General features: G+C 39.1%; 2 non-coding genes across 2 annotated transcripts; both read left to right on the top strand.

Annotated features, from left to right (window-relative positions):
• Positions 1-10,718: 10,718 nt before the first annotated feature.
• LOC112711661 (small nucleolar RNA R71) lies at positions 10,719-10,826 on the top strand. The gene has a single exon (XR_003157566.1). It is a non-coding gene; the product is annotated as a small nucleolar RNA R71 (small nucleolar RNA).
• A 3,853-nt stretch (positions 10,827-14,679) lies between these two features.
• On the top strand, positions 14,680-14,787 carry LOC112711836 (small nucleolar RNA R71). The gene has a single exon (XR_003157609.1). It is a non-coding gene; the product is annotated as a small nucleolar RNA R71 (small nucleolar RNA).
• Positions 14,788-16,255: the final 1,468 nt, after the last annotated feature.

Below are 16,255 nucleotides of genomic sequence, written 5' to 3' on the forward strand. Positions count from 1 at the left end.
TTTGAAGCCTTGGATGCTTAGCCTTAGCTGTGTCATCCATTTTGGAGGGAAATAGTGATTCAGGAATTTTTCTGACAGCTATTTCCATGTTTTTATGATGTTCTTAGGTTGGTTATTTAACCACCTCTTAGCTTGATCTTTTACAGCAAATGGAAACAGTAGTAATCTGTAGACATCCTAATCTATTTCCTTATCATGTACTGTGTCAGCAATTTGCAAAAATTGTGCCAGAAACTCTGTAGGTTCTTCCTGTGGAAGACCGGAATACTGGCAGCTTTGCTGCACCATGATAATGAGCTGAAGATTCAACTCAAAGCTACTAACTCCAATGGAGGGTATACAGATACTACTCCCATATGAAGCAGTAGTGGGGTTAGCATATGACCCCAGAGTCCTCCTGGACTGTTCATTTCCACTTAGTTCCATGATGGAATAAAGGAGATGGTATGTATGTTGATATTATTTATTTTATAAAAATAAAATAAAAATGGAATAAATAAAAACGGAATAAAATAAAAAAATTGAAAATATTTTGTGAAGATTTTCGAAAAATTTTGAAATTGAAATCTGAAATTTTTATATAAAAATTTCGAAATTATTGTTTAAAATTAGTTAGAAAAGATTTTTTTTTTGAATTTTGAATTTTATGATGAAAGAGAAAAACACATAAAAGACACAAGACTTAAAATTTTTAGATCTAATGCTCCTTATTTTCGAAAATTTTGGAGGGAAAACACCAAGGAACACCAAACATAAAAATTTTAAGATCAAAACACAAGAAAGACTCAAGAACACCTTGAAGATTCACAAGAACACCAAGAACAAAAGAAAGAACACCAAACTTAAAATTTTTAGAAAACCAAGGTAAATTTTCGAAAATTAAAGAAAGATCAATAAGAAAACACCAAACTTAAAGTTTGGCACAAGATTAAATTAAGAAAAATTATTTAAAAAAAAAGATTTTAAAAAGAAGATGCCCAATTGCCAAGAACATAAGCCAACACTATAACCAACTGAGCTAAAAATGTAATGTATTTTAAAGATGTATTATTTTTATGGATAAAAGTATAATTTTTGAAAGTTGATATTTTGAAAAAGCACAAGAAAAACAAGAAAAGACACAAAACAAGAAAAACTCAAGATCAAACAAGAAAAATAAACAAGAACAACTTGAAGATCAATGAAGAACAAAGAACACAAGTTCGAAAATTTAGAGAAAAATATAAAATATGCAATTAACACCAAACTTAGAACAAGACACTAAACTCACGAAAAAAATTAAAAATTGATAAAGAAAAATAATATTTTTGAAAAATTAAGGGATAATAAAAAATGCAATTCTAGTGAAAAAAAGGATAAATTCTTCCTAATCTCAGCAACAAAATAAACCTTTAGTTGTTCAAACTCGAATAATCCCCGGCAACGGCGCCAAAAACTTGGTGCACGAATTTGCAATCCGTACAACTAACCAGCAAGTGCACTGGGTCGTCCAAGTAATACCTTACGTGAGTAAGGGTCAATCCCACGGAGATTATTGGTTTGAAGCAAGCTATGTTTATTTTATTAATCTTAGTCAGGATGCCAATAAGGTTATTTGGATTTAATTGTAAGAAGTAAAAGTATTTGGAGTAAGGAATCGTTACTTTATTAATAGAGAATATGTTAGAGTTTTGGAGATGCTTTGTCCTCTGAATTTCTGCAATGTAATATTCAACTCAATTGTTTGTAAAGTTCCATCCATGGCAAGCTGTATGTAGGGTGTCACCATTGTCAGTGGCTACTTCCCATCCTCTCAGTGAAAATGGTCCAGATGCTCTGTCACAGCACGGCTAATCAGCTGTTGGTTCTCGATCATGTTGGAATAGGATCCATTGATCCTTTTGCGTTTGTCATCACGCCCAGCAATCGCGAGTTTGAATCTCGTCACAGCCATTCATTCCTTGAATCCTACTCGGAATACCACAGACAAGGTTTAGACTTTCCGGATTCTCAAGAATGGCCGCCATCAGTTCTAACTTATACCACGAAGATTCTGATTAAGGAAGCTAAGAGATACTCATTCAATCTGATGTAGAACGGAGGTGTTTGTCAGGCACACGTTCATGGATTGAGGAAGGTGATGAGTGTCACGGATCATCACCTCTTTCACAATTAAGCGCGAATGAACATCTTAGATAGGAACACACACACGTTTGAATGAAATAGAAACAATTGCATTAATTCATTGAGACGCTGCAGAGCTCCTCACCCCCAACAATGGAGTTTAGAGACTCATGCCGTCAAAATGTATGAAATTCAGATCTGAAAATGTCATCCGGTGTAAAGTAAATCTCTAAAAGATCTTTAAATAGTAAACTAGTAACCTAGGTTTACAGAAAATGAGTAAACTATGATAGATAGTGCAGAAATCCACTTCTGGGGCCCACTTGGTGTGTGCTGGGGCTGAGACTTAAGCTTCTCATGTGCCTGGGGCTGTTTTGGGCGTTCAACGCCAGGTTGTAACCTGTTTCTGGCGTTGAACTCCAGCTTGTAACCTGTTTCTGGCGCTGGACGCCAGACAGCAGCATGATACTGGCGTTGGACGCCAGTTTACATCGTCTATCTTCGCGCAAAGTATGGACTATTATATATTGCTGGAAAGCCCTGGATGTCTACTTTCCAACGCCGTTGAGAGCGCGCCAATTGGACTCGTGTAGCTCCAGAAAATTCATTTCGAGTGCAGGGAGGTCAGAATCCAACAGCATCAGCAGTCCTTTTTTCAGCCTAACTCAGATCTTTGCTCAGCTCCCTCAATTTTAGCCAGAAAATACCTAAAATCACATAAAAACACACAAACTCATAGTAAAGTCCAGAAATATGATTTTTGCCTAAAAACTAATAATATTTAACAAAAAACTAATTAAAACATGCTAAAATCTACATGAAATTACCCCCAAAAAGCGTATAAAATATCCGCTCATCAGGTACCACAGTAATTCCTCCTTTCTTGGGAACTACTTGAACTGGACTGACCCACTGGCTATCTGAAATTGGATAGATTACTCCTCCCTGCCACAACTTCATAACTTCTTGATGTACCATTTCTTTCATTGCTGGATTTAACCTTCTTTGAGGCTGAATGGAAGGTTTGGCACCTTCTTCCAGGAGTATCTTATGCATGCATATGGCTGAACTGATTCCTTTCAAGTCAGCAAGTGTCCATCCTATGGCATCCTTATGTTTTTGTAAGACTTGAAGCAACTCTTCTTCCTGTTCTTGGCTGAGGGCTAAATTTATGATCACTGGATAACTTTTGTTCTCTCCCAAGTAAGCATACTTGAGAGTGGTTGGCAGTGTTTTAACCTCCAGTTTGGGTACTTCTTTTGTTCCCTCCTTTTCTTCTAGTATCCCTTGAACATGTGTTTCAGCAGCTGCAGCTTCTTTGCTTGCTGCTAATTCCTTTTCTGTTGATGCTTCAAATTCTTCTTCGAGCGTTTCTTGTATCAAAGCCTCTACGGAATCCAACCTCATGCATTCTCCCAATGAGTTGTATGGGTAGCTCATGGCCTTAAACACATTGAATGTCAATTTCTCATCATGTAGTCTAAGGACAAGTTCACCCTTTTGGACATCAATAAGGGCTCCGACAGTGGCCAAGAATGGCCTTCCCAGAATGATAGAAGTATTAGCTGCTTCCTCCATGTCTAATACCACAAAATCTGCTGGAAAGAAGAAATCCCCTACATTCACTAACAAATCTTCTACTATCCCATGGGGAAACTTGAATGATTTGTCTGCCAGTTGTAATGCCATTCTTGTTGGTTTAGCTTCCTCAATCTTCATTTCTTTCATCATTGCTAGAGACATTAGATTTATGCTGGCTCCTAGATCACATAAAACCTTTTCTACAGTGGTTTCCCTAATGATACAAGGGATTTGGAAGCTTCCAGGGTCCTTCAATTTCTGGGGCAATTTGTGTTGGATGATGGCACTGCATTCCTCTGTGAGTACTACAGTCTCATTATTCTTCCAGCTTCTCTTTTTGGTCATCAACTCCTTCAAGAACTTGGCATAGAGTGGCATTTGCTCTATTGCCTCAGCAAAGGGTATGTTTATTTGTAATTTCTTGAAGATTTCTAGGAATCTTGAGAATTGGTTGTCCTCCCCCTTCTTCTTTAATTGTAATCATTGGGGGTATGGAGCTTTTGGGGGACATGACCTGGGCGCTTCTCCTTCTTGGTGTGGCTTAGGGGTTGAGGGTTGAGCCTCCTCATGTCCCTTGTTTTCTTCACCCGGTTTCTCCTCTGGTGATTGCTTGTGGGTCTCCTTCAGTTCCTTTCCACCTCTGAGGGTGATGGCTTGACATTCCTCCTTTGGCATTGAGTTAATATTGCTGCAATTGTTGTGTCCAGGAACTTGCTTGAATAAGAATCCAACCTGTGTTTCCAGTTTCTTGATGGCAGCATCTTGATTCTGCATGTTGGATTGCACTTCTTCCCGGAAGGCTTTACTATCTTGAATTTCTTTGCATATGTTTTCAAGTAGAGCTTCAATCTTAGAAAGCCTATCATCTGTTAATGATGGTGGGTTGAGATTAGGTGGTTGAGAAGGTTGGTTAGATGGATGTTAGTAATATCTCTGTGAGGTGTTTTGATGAGTAGCATTGTTGTTAGAGTTGAAGTTGTGGCGTCTCTGATCTTGCCCTTGGTCTTGTTGATTTCCCCATCCAAAGTTGGGGTGATTCCTCCATCCAGAGTTGTAAGTTTTGGAGTATGGATCATGGACTTGTCTAGGTGAGTTTTCCACATAGTTGGCTTGCTCCCAGTCACCTTCTTCTCCTATGTTTACTCCTTCTTGAGTTGGTGATGAGGTGATGGCTGCTGCAACTTGGTTCTCTTCCACCTTCTTGGTAAGATCTGCTAGCTGCTTGGTGATCATCTTGTTTTGGGCTAACAGTGCATCCATGTGGTTCAGCTCTGGTGCACAAAATTGTGATCATCAATGGCGCCATCAACATGGTACGCTCAATTGCAATCTCAACTCTTTATAACAACTTCGCACAACTAACCAGCAAGTGCACTGGGTCGTCCAAGTAATAAACCTTACGCGAGTAAGGGTCGATCCCACGAAAATTGTTGGTATGAAGCAAGCTATGGTCATCTTGTAAATCTCAGTCAGGCAGATTCAAATGGTTATAGATGATTTATGAATAAAGCATAAAATAAAGATAGAGATACTTATGCAATTCATTGGTGAGAATTTCAGATAAGCGTATGGAGATGCTTTGTCCCTTCCGTCTCTCTGCTTTCCTACTGTCTTCATCCAATCCTTCCTACTCCTTTCCATGGCAAGCTGTATGTTGGGCATCACCGTTGTCAATGGCTATAGTCCCGTCCTCTCAGTGAAAATATTCAACGCGCTCTGTCACAGCACGACTATTCAGCTGTCGGTTCTCGATCATGTCGGAATAGAATCCAGTGATTCTTTTGCGTCTGTCACTAACGCCCCACAATCGCGAGTTTGAAGCTCGTCATAGTCATTCAATCCTTGAATCTTACTTAGAATACCACAGACAAGGTTTAGACCTTCCAGATTCTCATGAATGCCGCCATCAATTCTAGCTTATACCACGAAGATTCTGATTAAGGAACCCAAGAGATATCCACTCAATCTAAGGTAGAACGAAGGTGGTTGTCAGGCACACGTTCATAGGTGAGAATGATGATGATTGTCACGGATCATCACATTCATCAAGTTGAGGAAGAAGTGATATCTTAGAATAAGAATAAGCTGAATTGAATAGAAGAACAACAGTAATTGCATTGATACTCGAGGTACAGCAGAGCTCCACACCTTAATCTATGGTGTGTAGAAACTCCACCGTTGAAAATACATAAGAACAAGGTCTAGGCATGGCCGAGAGGCCAGCCCCCAATAATCTAAGAACTAGACGTCCAAAGATGATCTAAGGATCTAAAGTGATCAAAAGATGAAAACACAATAGCAAAAGGTCCTATTTGTAGAGAACTAGTAGCTTAGGGTTTACAAAGATGAGTAAATTCCATAAAAATCCAATTCCGGACCCACTTGGTGTGTGCTTGGGCTGAGCATTGAAGCATTTTCGTGTAGAGTCTCGTCTTGGAGTTAAACGCCAGCTTTTGTGCCAGTTTGGGCGTTTAACTCCCATTCTTGTGCCAGTTCCGGCGTTTAACACCGGGCAGTCTTGACCTGATTTAGAACGCCAGTTTGGGCCATCAAATCTCGAGAAAAGTATAAACTATTATATATTTCTGGAAAGCCCAGGATGTCTACTTTCCAACGCAATTGAGAACGCGCAAATTGGGCTTCTGTAGCTCCAGAAAATCCACTCTGCGTGCAGGGAGGTCAGAATCCAACAGGATCTGCAGTCCTTTTCAGCCTCTGAATCAGATTTTTGCTCAGGTCCCTCAATTTCAGCCAGAAAATACCTGAAATCACAGAAAAACACACAAACTCATAGTAAAGTCTAGAAAAGTGAATTTTAACTTAAAACTAATAAAAATATAATAAAAACTAACTAAAACATACTAAAAACATACTAAAAACACTGCCAAAAAGCGTATAAATTATCCGATCATCACAACACCAAACTTAAATTGTTGCTTGTCCCCAAGCAACTGAAAATCAAATAAGATAAAAAGAAGATAATATGCAATGAATTCCAAAAACATCTATGAAGATCATTATTAATTAGATGAGCGGGGCTTTTAGCTTTTTGCCTCTGAACAGTTTTGGCATCTCACTTTATCCTTTGAAATTCAGAATGATGGGCTTCTATAGGAACTCAGAATCCAGATAGTGTTATTGATTCTCCTAGTTAAGTATGATGATTCTTGAACATAGCTACTTTATGAGTCTTGGCCGTGGCCCAAAGCACTCTGTCTTCCAGTATTACCACCGGATACATACATGCCACAGACACATAACTGGGTGAACCTTTTCAGATTGTGACTCAGCTTTGCTAGAGTCCCCAATTAGAGGTGTCCAAGGTTCTTAAGCACACTCTTTTTGCCTTGGATCACAACTTTATTTTTTTATTTTTCCTTTCCCCTTTTTTCGTTTTTTTTTAATTCAATGCTTTTTCTTGCTTCAAGAATCATTTTTATGATTTTTCAGATCCTCAGTAACATGTTTCCTTTTTCATCATTCTTTCAAGAGCCAACATTCATGAACAACAAATTCAAAAGACATATGTACTGTTCAAGCATACATTCAGAAGTCAAAGTATTGCCACCACACCAAAATAATTAATCTGTTATAAAATCTGAAATTCATGCAATTATTCTCTTTTTCAATTAAGAACATTTTTTATTTAAGAAAGGCGATGGATTCATAGGACATTCATAGCTTTAAGGCATAGACACTAAGTCACTAATGATCATAAGACACAAACATGGATAATCATAAGCATGAAAATTTCGAAAAATAGGAAATTAAAGAACAAGGAGATTAAAGAACGGGTCCACCTTAGTGATGGCGGCTTGTTCTTCCTCTTGAAGATCTTATGGAGTGCTTGAGCTCCTCAATGTCTCTTCCTTGCCTTTGTTGCTCCTCTCTCATGACTCTTTGATCTTCTCTAATTTCATGGAGGAGAATGGAATGTTCTTGGTGTTCCACCCTTAGTTGTCCCATGTTGGAACTCAATTCTCCTAGGACGGTGTTGATTTGCTCCCAATAGTTTTGTGGAGGAAAGTGCATCCCTTGAGGTATCTCAAGGATTTCTTGGTGAGTGGGATCTCTTGTTTGCTCCATCCTCTTCTTAGTGATAAGCTTGCCAAGGTAGAGGACTTGTCCGCCACCTTATAAAGTTCTTGGGATATAACCTCAAAAACTTCTACTTCCTCTCCAATCATGATGCTATGAATCATGATAGCCCGGTCTATAGTAACTTCGGATCGGTTGCTAGTGGGAATGATTGAGCGTTGGATAAACTCCAACCATCCTCTAGCCATGGGCTTGAGGTCATGCCTTCTCGGTTGAACCGGCTTCCCTCTTGAATCTCTCTTCCATTGAGCACCCTCTTCACAAATGTCTATGAGGACTTGGTCCAACTTTTGATCAAAGTTGACCCTTCTAGTGTAAGGGTGTTCATTTCCTTGCATCATGGGAAGTTGAATGCCAACCTTACATTTTCCGGACTAAAATCCAAGCATTTCCTCTGAACCATTGTAAGCCAATTCTTTGGGTCCGGGTTCACACTTTGATCATGGTTCTTGGTGATCCATGCATTGGCATAGAACTCTTGAACCATTAAGATTCCGACTTGTTAAATGGGGTTGGTAAGAACTTCCCAACCTCTTCTTTGGATCTCATGTCGGATCTCCGGATATTCACTCTTTTTGAGTTTGAAAGGTACCTCGGGGATCACCTTCTTCTTGGCCATAACTTCATAGAAATGGTCTTGATGCACCCTTGAGATGAATCTCTCCATCTCCCATGACTCGGAGGTGGAAGCTTTTTCCTTCCCTTTCCTCTTTCTAGAGGTTTCTCCGGCCTTAGATGCCATAAATGGTTATGGAAAAATAAAAAGCAATGCTTTTACCACACCAAACTTAGAAGGTTTGCTCGTCCTCGAGCAAAAGAAGAAAAAAGAGAGTAGAAGAAGAAGAAATAGAGGAGATGGAGGTGGCTTTGTGGTTCGGCCAAGGGGGAGAAGTAGTGTTTTGGTTGTGTGAAAATGAAGGAGTGAAGATGGGTTTATATAGGGGTGGAGAGAGGGGTAGGTGGGGATCCTGTGGGGTCCACAGATCCTGAGGTGTCAAGGAAAATTCATCCCTGCACCAAATGGTGAGCAAAAATGCTCTTTATGCCAACTCTGGCGTTAAACGCCGGGCTGGTGCCCATTTCTGGCGTTTAACGCCAGCTTCTTGCCCTTTCCTGGCGTTTAACGCCAATCTGGTGCCGCTTTCTGGCGTTAAACACCCAGAATGGTGCCAGACTGGGCGTTAAACGCCCATTTGCTGCCCTTACTGGCGTTTAAACGCCAGCAAGTTTTTCCTCCAAGGTGTGCTGTTTTTCTTTCTATTTTTCATGCTGTTTTTGCTTTTTCAATTTATTTTGTGACTTCCCATGATCATAAACCTACAGAAAACATAAAATAACAAAGGAAATATAGATAAATATAACATTGGGTTGCCTCCCAACAAGTGCTTCTTTAATGTCAGTAGCTTGACAGTGGGCTCTCATGGAGCCTCACAGATACTCAAATAAAAATTGGAACCTCCCAACACCAAACTTAGAGTTTGAATGTGGGGGTTCGACACCAAACTTAGAAGTTGGTTGAGGCCTCCCAACACCAAACTTAGAGTTTGACTGTGGGGGCTCTGTTTGATTCTGTTTTGAGAGAAGCTCTTCATGCTTCCTCTCCAAGGTTACAGAGGGATATCCTTGAGCCTTAAACACAAAGGATTCTTCATTCACTTGAATGATCAATTCTCCTCTATCAACATTAATCACAACCTTTTTTGTGGCTAGGAAGGTTCTGCCAAGGATGATGGATTCATCCATGCACTTCCCAGTCTCTAGGACTATGAAATCAGCAGGGATGTAATGGTTTTCAACTTTTACCAGAACATCCTCTACAAGTCCATAAGCTTCTTTTGAGGTAATTTCTGCCTAGACAAGTCAGCCAGTTCTTTGGTGAGCAAAGGGGTTTCATCCTCCCAAGTCTCATTACCAAATAACTTGTCATTTAGCTTCATGATTGCTCTAAGGTACTTAGCAACTTGCTCTTCAGTGACATCTTTATCTTCTTCAGAGGAAGAATACTCATCAGAGCTCATGAATGGCAGAAGTAAATCCAATAGAATCTCTATGGTCTCAGTGTGAGCCTCAGATTCCCATGGTTCCTCATTAGGGAACTCATTGGAGGCCAGTGGACGTCCATTGAGGTCTTCCTCAGTGGCGCTCACTGCCTCTTCCTCCTCTCCAAATTCGGCCATGTTGATGGCCTTGCGCTCTCCTTTTGGATTCTCTTCTGTATTGCTTGGAAGAGTACTAGGAGGGAGTTCAGTAACTTTCTTACTCAGCTGACCCACTTGTGCCTCCAAGTTTCTAATGGAAGATCTTGTTTCAGTTATGAAACTTTGAGTGGTTTTGATTAGATCAGAGACTATAGTTGCTAAGTCAGAGGAGTTCTGCTTAAAATTCTCTGTCTGTTGCTGAAAAGATGATGGAAAAGGCTTGCTGTTGCTAAACCTATTTCTTCCACCATTATTGTTGTTGAAACCTTGTTGAGGTCTCTGTTGATCCTTCCATGAGAGATTTGGATTATTTCTCCATGAAGGATTATAGGTGTTTCCATAGGGTTCTCCCATGTAATTCACCTCTTCCATTGAAGGGTTCTCAGGATCATAAGCTTCTTCTTCAGATGAAGCGTCCTTAGTACTGCCTGGTGCAGCTTACGTTCCAGACAGACTTTGAGAAATAATATTGACTTGCTGAGTCAATATTTTGTTCTGAGCCAATATGGCATTCAGAGTATCAATCTCAAGAACTCCTTTCTTCTGATTCGTCCCATTGTTCACAGGATTCCTTTCAGAAGTGTACATGAATTGGTTATTTGCAACCATTTCAATGAGTTCTTGAGCTTCTACAGGCATCTTCTTTAGATGAAGAGATCCTCCAGCAGAGCTATCTAATGACATCTTGGATAGTTCAGACAGACCATCATAGAAGATACCTATGATGCTCCATTCAGAAAGCATGTCAGAAGGACACTTTCTGATCAATTGTTTGTATCTTTCCCAAGCTTCATAGAGGGATTCACCTTCCTTCTGTCTGAAGGTTTGGACTTCCACTCTAAGCTTACTCAATTTTGGAGGTGGAAAGAACTTTGCCAAGAAGGCATTGACTAGCTTTTCCCAAGAGTTCAGGCTTTCTTTAGGTTGTGAGTCCAACCATATTCTAGCTCTGTCTCTTACAGCAAAAGGGAATAGCATAAGTCTGTAGACCTCAGGGTCAACCCCATTGGTCTTGACAGTGTCACAGATTTGCAAGAATTCAGCTAAAAACTGATGAGGATCTTCCAATGGAAGTCCATGAAACTTGCAATTCTGTTGCATTAGAGAAACTAATTGAGGCTTAAGCTCAAAGTTGTTTGCTCCAATGGCAGGGATAGAGATGTTTCTCCCATAGAAGGCGGGAGTAGGTGCAGTAAAGTCACCCAGCACCTTCCTTGCATTGTTGGCATTGTTGTTGTTTTCGGCTGCCATGTCTTCTTCTTTGAAGAATTCTGTTAGGTCCTCTATAGAGAGTTGTGCTTTAGCTTCTCTTAGCTTTCGCTTCAAGGTCCTTTCAGGTTCAGGGTCAGCCTCAACAAGAATGCTTTTGTCTTTGCTCCTGCTCATATGAAAGAGAAGAGAACAAGAAAATATGGAATCCTCTATGTCACAGTATAGAGATTCCTTGATGTGTTAGAGGAATAGAAGGAGGAGGTAGAAGAATTAGGATGTGAGAAGAAGGGAAGAATTTTCGAAAATAAGTTAAAAGATTTTGAAAAAGAATTTTGATAATTGATTGATGATTTTCGAAAACTAAGAGTGGGAAAGAAATTAAGTGATTTTTGAAAAAGATTTTGAAATCAGAAAACAAAAAGACATGATTGAAAACTATTTTGAAAAAGATGTGATTAAGAAGATATGATTGAAAAGATATAGTTTTAAAAAGATATAATTGAAAAACAATTTAAAAAGATTTGATTTTTAAAATTAATGACTTGGCTAACAAGAAAAGATATGATTCAAACATTAGACCTTTCTCAACAGAAAAGGCAACATACTTGAAATGTTGAATCAAATCATTAATTGTTAGCAAGTATTTTTGAAAATGGAAAGAAATTGATTTTGAAAATATATGATTGAAAAGATATAATTTGAAAAAGAATTGATTTTAAAAAATTATGGAAACTTGAAAAAAAATTTGAATTGAAAATAAAATCTTCCCTCTTGTGCCATCCTGGCGTTAAACGCCCAGAATGGTGTACATTATGGCGTTTAACGCCCAAAATGCTACCCTTTTGGGCGTTAAACGCCCAGCCAGGTGCCCTGGCTGGCGTTTAAACGCCAATTTTCCTTCTTCACTGGGCGTTTTGAACGCCCAGCTTTTTCTGTGTAATTCCTCTGCTGTATGTTCTGAATCTTCAATTCTCTGCATTATTGACTTGAAAAGACACAAATTAAAAATTTGTTTGGATTTTTAATGATGAGGAAAAATCAAAATGCAACTAAAATCAAATAAACAATGCATGCAAGACACCAAACTTAGAAGTTTGTATACTACTGACACTAACAAATTGAGAATGCATATGAGAAACAACAAAACACACAAAACAAGAGAATTTAAAGATCAGAGCAAGTAAATCATCAAGAACAACTTGAAGATCAATGAAGACACATGAATGAGTTTGAAAAATGCAAGAAGATTAGAAACATGCAATTGACACCAAACTTAAAATGAGACACTAGACTCAAACAAGAAATTTTTTGGTTTTTTTTTTATGATTTTGTAATTTTTTTGGATTTTTCGAAAATTATATGGAGAAGAAAATAAAGAGATTCAAAATTTTTAATAAGAATTCCAGGAATCATGCAATGTTAGTCTAAAGCTTTAGTCTAAAGGAATTAGACATGGCTACCCAAGCTTCAGCAGGACATTGCATTCAAGAGCTAAATTGATGAGAATCAATCAGCTTTGGTGATGATAAGAACATCACCTTGAAACACTAGAATTCATTCTTAAAAATTCTGAAAAATACCTAATCTAAGCAACAAGATGAACCGTCAGTTGTCCAAACTCAAACAATTCCCGGCAACGGTGCCAAAAACTTGGTGCACGAAATTGTGATCATCAATGGCGCCATCAACATGGTACGCTCAATTGCAATCTCAACTCTTTATCACAACTTCGCACAACTAACCAGCAAGTGCACTGGGTCATCCAAGTAATAAACCTTACGCGAGTAAGGGTCGATCCCACGGAGATTGTTGGTATGAAGCAAGCTATGGTCATCTTGTAAATCTCAGTCAGGCAGATTCAAATGGTTATTGATGATTTATGAATAAAGCATAAAATAAAGATAGAGATACTTATGCAATTCATTGGTGAGAATTTCCGATAAGCGTATGGAGATGCTTTGTCCCTTCCGTCTCTCTGCTTTCCTACTGTCTTCATCCAATCCTTCTTACTCATTTCCATGGCAAGCTGTATGTTGGGCATCACCGTTGTCAATGGCTACAGTCCCGTCCTCTCAGTGAAAATGTTCAACGCGCTCTGTCACAGCACGACTATTCAGCTGTCGGTTCTCGATCATGTCGGAATAGAATCCAGTGATTCTTTTGCGTCTGTCACTAACGCCCCACAATCGCGAGTTTGAAGCTCGTCACAGTCATTCAATCCTTGAATCCTACTCAGAATACCACAGACAAGGTTTAGACCTTCCAGATTCTCTTGAATGCCGCCATCAATTCTAGCTTATACCACGAAGATTCTGATTAAGGAACCCAAGAGATATCCACTCAATCTAAGGTAGAACGGAGGTGGTTGTCAGGCACACGTTCATAGGTGAGAATGATGATGAGTGTCATGGATCATCACATTCATCAAGTTGAGGAACAAGTGATATCTTAGAATAAGAATAAGCTGAATTGAATAGAAGAACAATAGTAATTGCATTGATACTTGAGGTACAGCAGAGCTCCACACCTTAATTTATGGTGTGTAGAAACTCCACCGTTGAAAATACATAAGAACAAGGTCTAGGCATGGCGAAGAGGCCAGCCCCCAATAATCTAAGAACTAGACATCCAAAGATGATCTAAGGATCTAAAGTGATCAAAAGATGAAAATACAATAGCAAAAGGTCCTATTTGTAGAGAACTAGTAGCTTAGGGTTTACAAAGATGAGTAAATTACATAAAAATCTACTTCCGGGCCCACTTGGTGTGTGCTTGGGCTGAGCATTGAAGCATTTTCGTGTAGAGGCTCTTCTTGGAGTTAAACGCCAGCTTTTGTGCCAGTTTGGGCGTTTAACTTCCATTCTTGTGCCAGTTCCGGCGCTTAACGCCGGGCAGTCTTGAGCTGATTTGGAACGCCGGTTTGGGCCATGAAATCTCGTGCAAAGTATGAACTATTATATATTGCTGGAAAGCCCAGGATGTCTACTTTCTAACGCAGTTGAAAGCGCGCCAATTGGGTTTGTGTAACTCCAGAAAATCCACTTCGAGTGCAGGGAGGTCAGAATCCAACAGCATCTGCAGTCCTTTTCAGCCTCTGAATCAGATTTTTGCTCAGGTCCCTCAATTTCAGCCAGAAAATACCTGAAATCACAGAAAAACACACAAACTCATAGTAAAGTCCAGAAAAGTGAATTTTAACTAAAAACTAATAAAAATATAATAAAAACTAACTAAAACATACTAAAAACATACTAAAAATAATGCCAAAAAGCGTATAAATTATCCGCTCATCAAGCTCCATTACTCCTCTAGTGTTGCTTCTTTTGGAGGCATAGAAGTAGTCATTCTCAGCAACTGCTTCAATGACATCTATGGCTTCTTCAATGGTTTTCTTCTTGTTTAAAGAGCGTCCTGATGAATGATCCACAATCTTCTTTGACTCATAGGAACGACCTTCATAGAAGATATGAAGTTGAACCCACTCATTAAACATCTCTGGTGGGCATCTCCTTGTCAAGTCTTTGAATCTCTCCCATGCTTCATAAAGTGTCTCGCCATCTTGTTGTCTAAAAGTCTGCACCTCAGTTCTTAGCCTATTGATCCTTTGAGGAGGATAAAATCTTGCTAAAAACTTGTTCACCACTTCTTCCCAATTAGTTAAGCTTTCCTCTGGGAAGGATTCAAGCCATTTGGATGCCTTGTCCCTTAGTGAAAAAGGGAACAAGAGCAGCCTATAGACATCCGGGTGGACTCCATTGGACTTCACTGTGTCACAAATCCTCAAGAAGGTGGTCAAGTGTTGATTAGGATCTTCTTGAGCACCTCCTCCAAATGAACAATTATTCTGCCCCAGGGTGATGAGGTTTTAGCTCAAAATTATTGGCATGTATGGTGGGCTTCTGAATGCTGCTTCCACAGTTTCCTGGATTAGGATTGATATAGGATCCTAAGACCCTCCTTTCTTGCCCAGCCCGGTTTGCATGGCCTTCTCTGGCATGATTATGAGACTCTTCTTCATGATTGTTCTCCAAATTCTCTTCCATGTTGGGTTGGAAGTACTCTTCCTCTTCCTCAGCACCAATAATCCTTTTTCCTCTTGCCTCCCTTCTTAGTCTCCAAAGGGTTCTTTCAGGTTCTGAATCAAAGGATGTTGAGACTCCTTCTCTTCTCCCTGTCATACAACAAACAGATTGCACAACAGGAGGTATAGTGAAGATTATTTTTGTTAGAGTAATAGTTAGTGTGAGTGATGTAATTTATCAAACAGTTAGTGGGTTAGTGAGCTGAATTATGATCAACTAAGAAAAAGAGAACAGAAAATAGAAAGGGTATAGAGGGTAAGGAAGAAATTAAAAACTAACTAAGGTAAATTGATTGAATAAAAAGAAACGAATAACAAAATAAAAAACGCTCAATCTAGTGATCTTCTAACTTAATCATTGTTGATTCAAAATCAATCCCCGGCAACGGCGCCATAAACTTGATGCATGAAAACTTGTCTCTCAACAAATTTCCCTTCGTCATGTATACCGAATTGTCGTCAAGTAAAACTTACAATAGAATGAGGTCGAATCCCACAGGGATTGATTGGTCAAGCAACTTTAGTTAGAAGAATATGCTAGTTGAGCTAAACAGAATTGAGATTGAGATGCATGAATTTAAATGACTAGAAAGTAAATAACAGAAATTAAAGTGCAGAATCTTAAATGGGGAGTTGGGATAATGAGCAGGAAATTAAATGGCAGAAAGTAAATAGAATGGGTAAGATCAGAAATGGGGAGATCATTGGGTTTAGGAGATGTTGCATTCTCCGGATCAAGTTCATTCTCATCTCTTCCTCAATCAATGCATTCATTAATCTCCTTGGCAATCTTAAGTGATTGGATCCCAATTCCTTGGAAATCCAATCTCTCTAAGCTTGAACAATTGCCCAATTCCTTAATTTAATTGCTCATGGGAAGAGATGAAAGTGTAGTCACTGATTATACCACATGTATTTCCAAATCAAAGTGTTGGGAGGATTAAATGTCACAATATCTATCCAAACCCCAATTTGGTCCAAC

Source organism: Arachis hypogaea, chromosome 1, assembly GCF_003086295.3.
Source record: "Arachis hypogaea cultivar Tifrunner chromosome 1, arahy.Tifrunner.gnm2.J5K5, whole genome shotgun sequence".
NCBI lineage: Eukaryota > Viridiplantae > Streptophyta > Magnoliopsida > Fabales > Fabaceae > Arachis > Arachis hypogaea.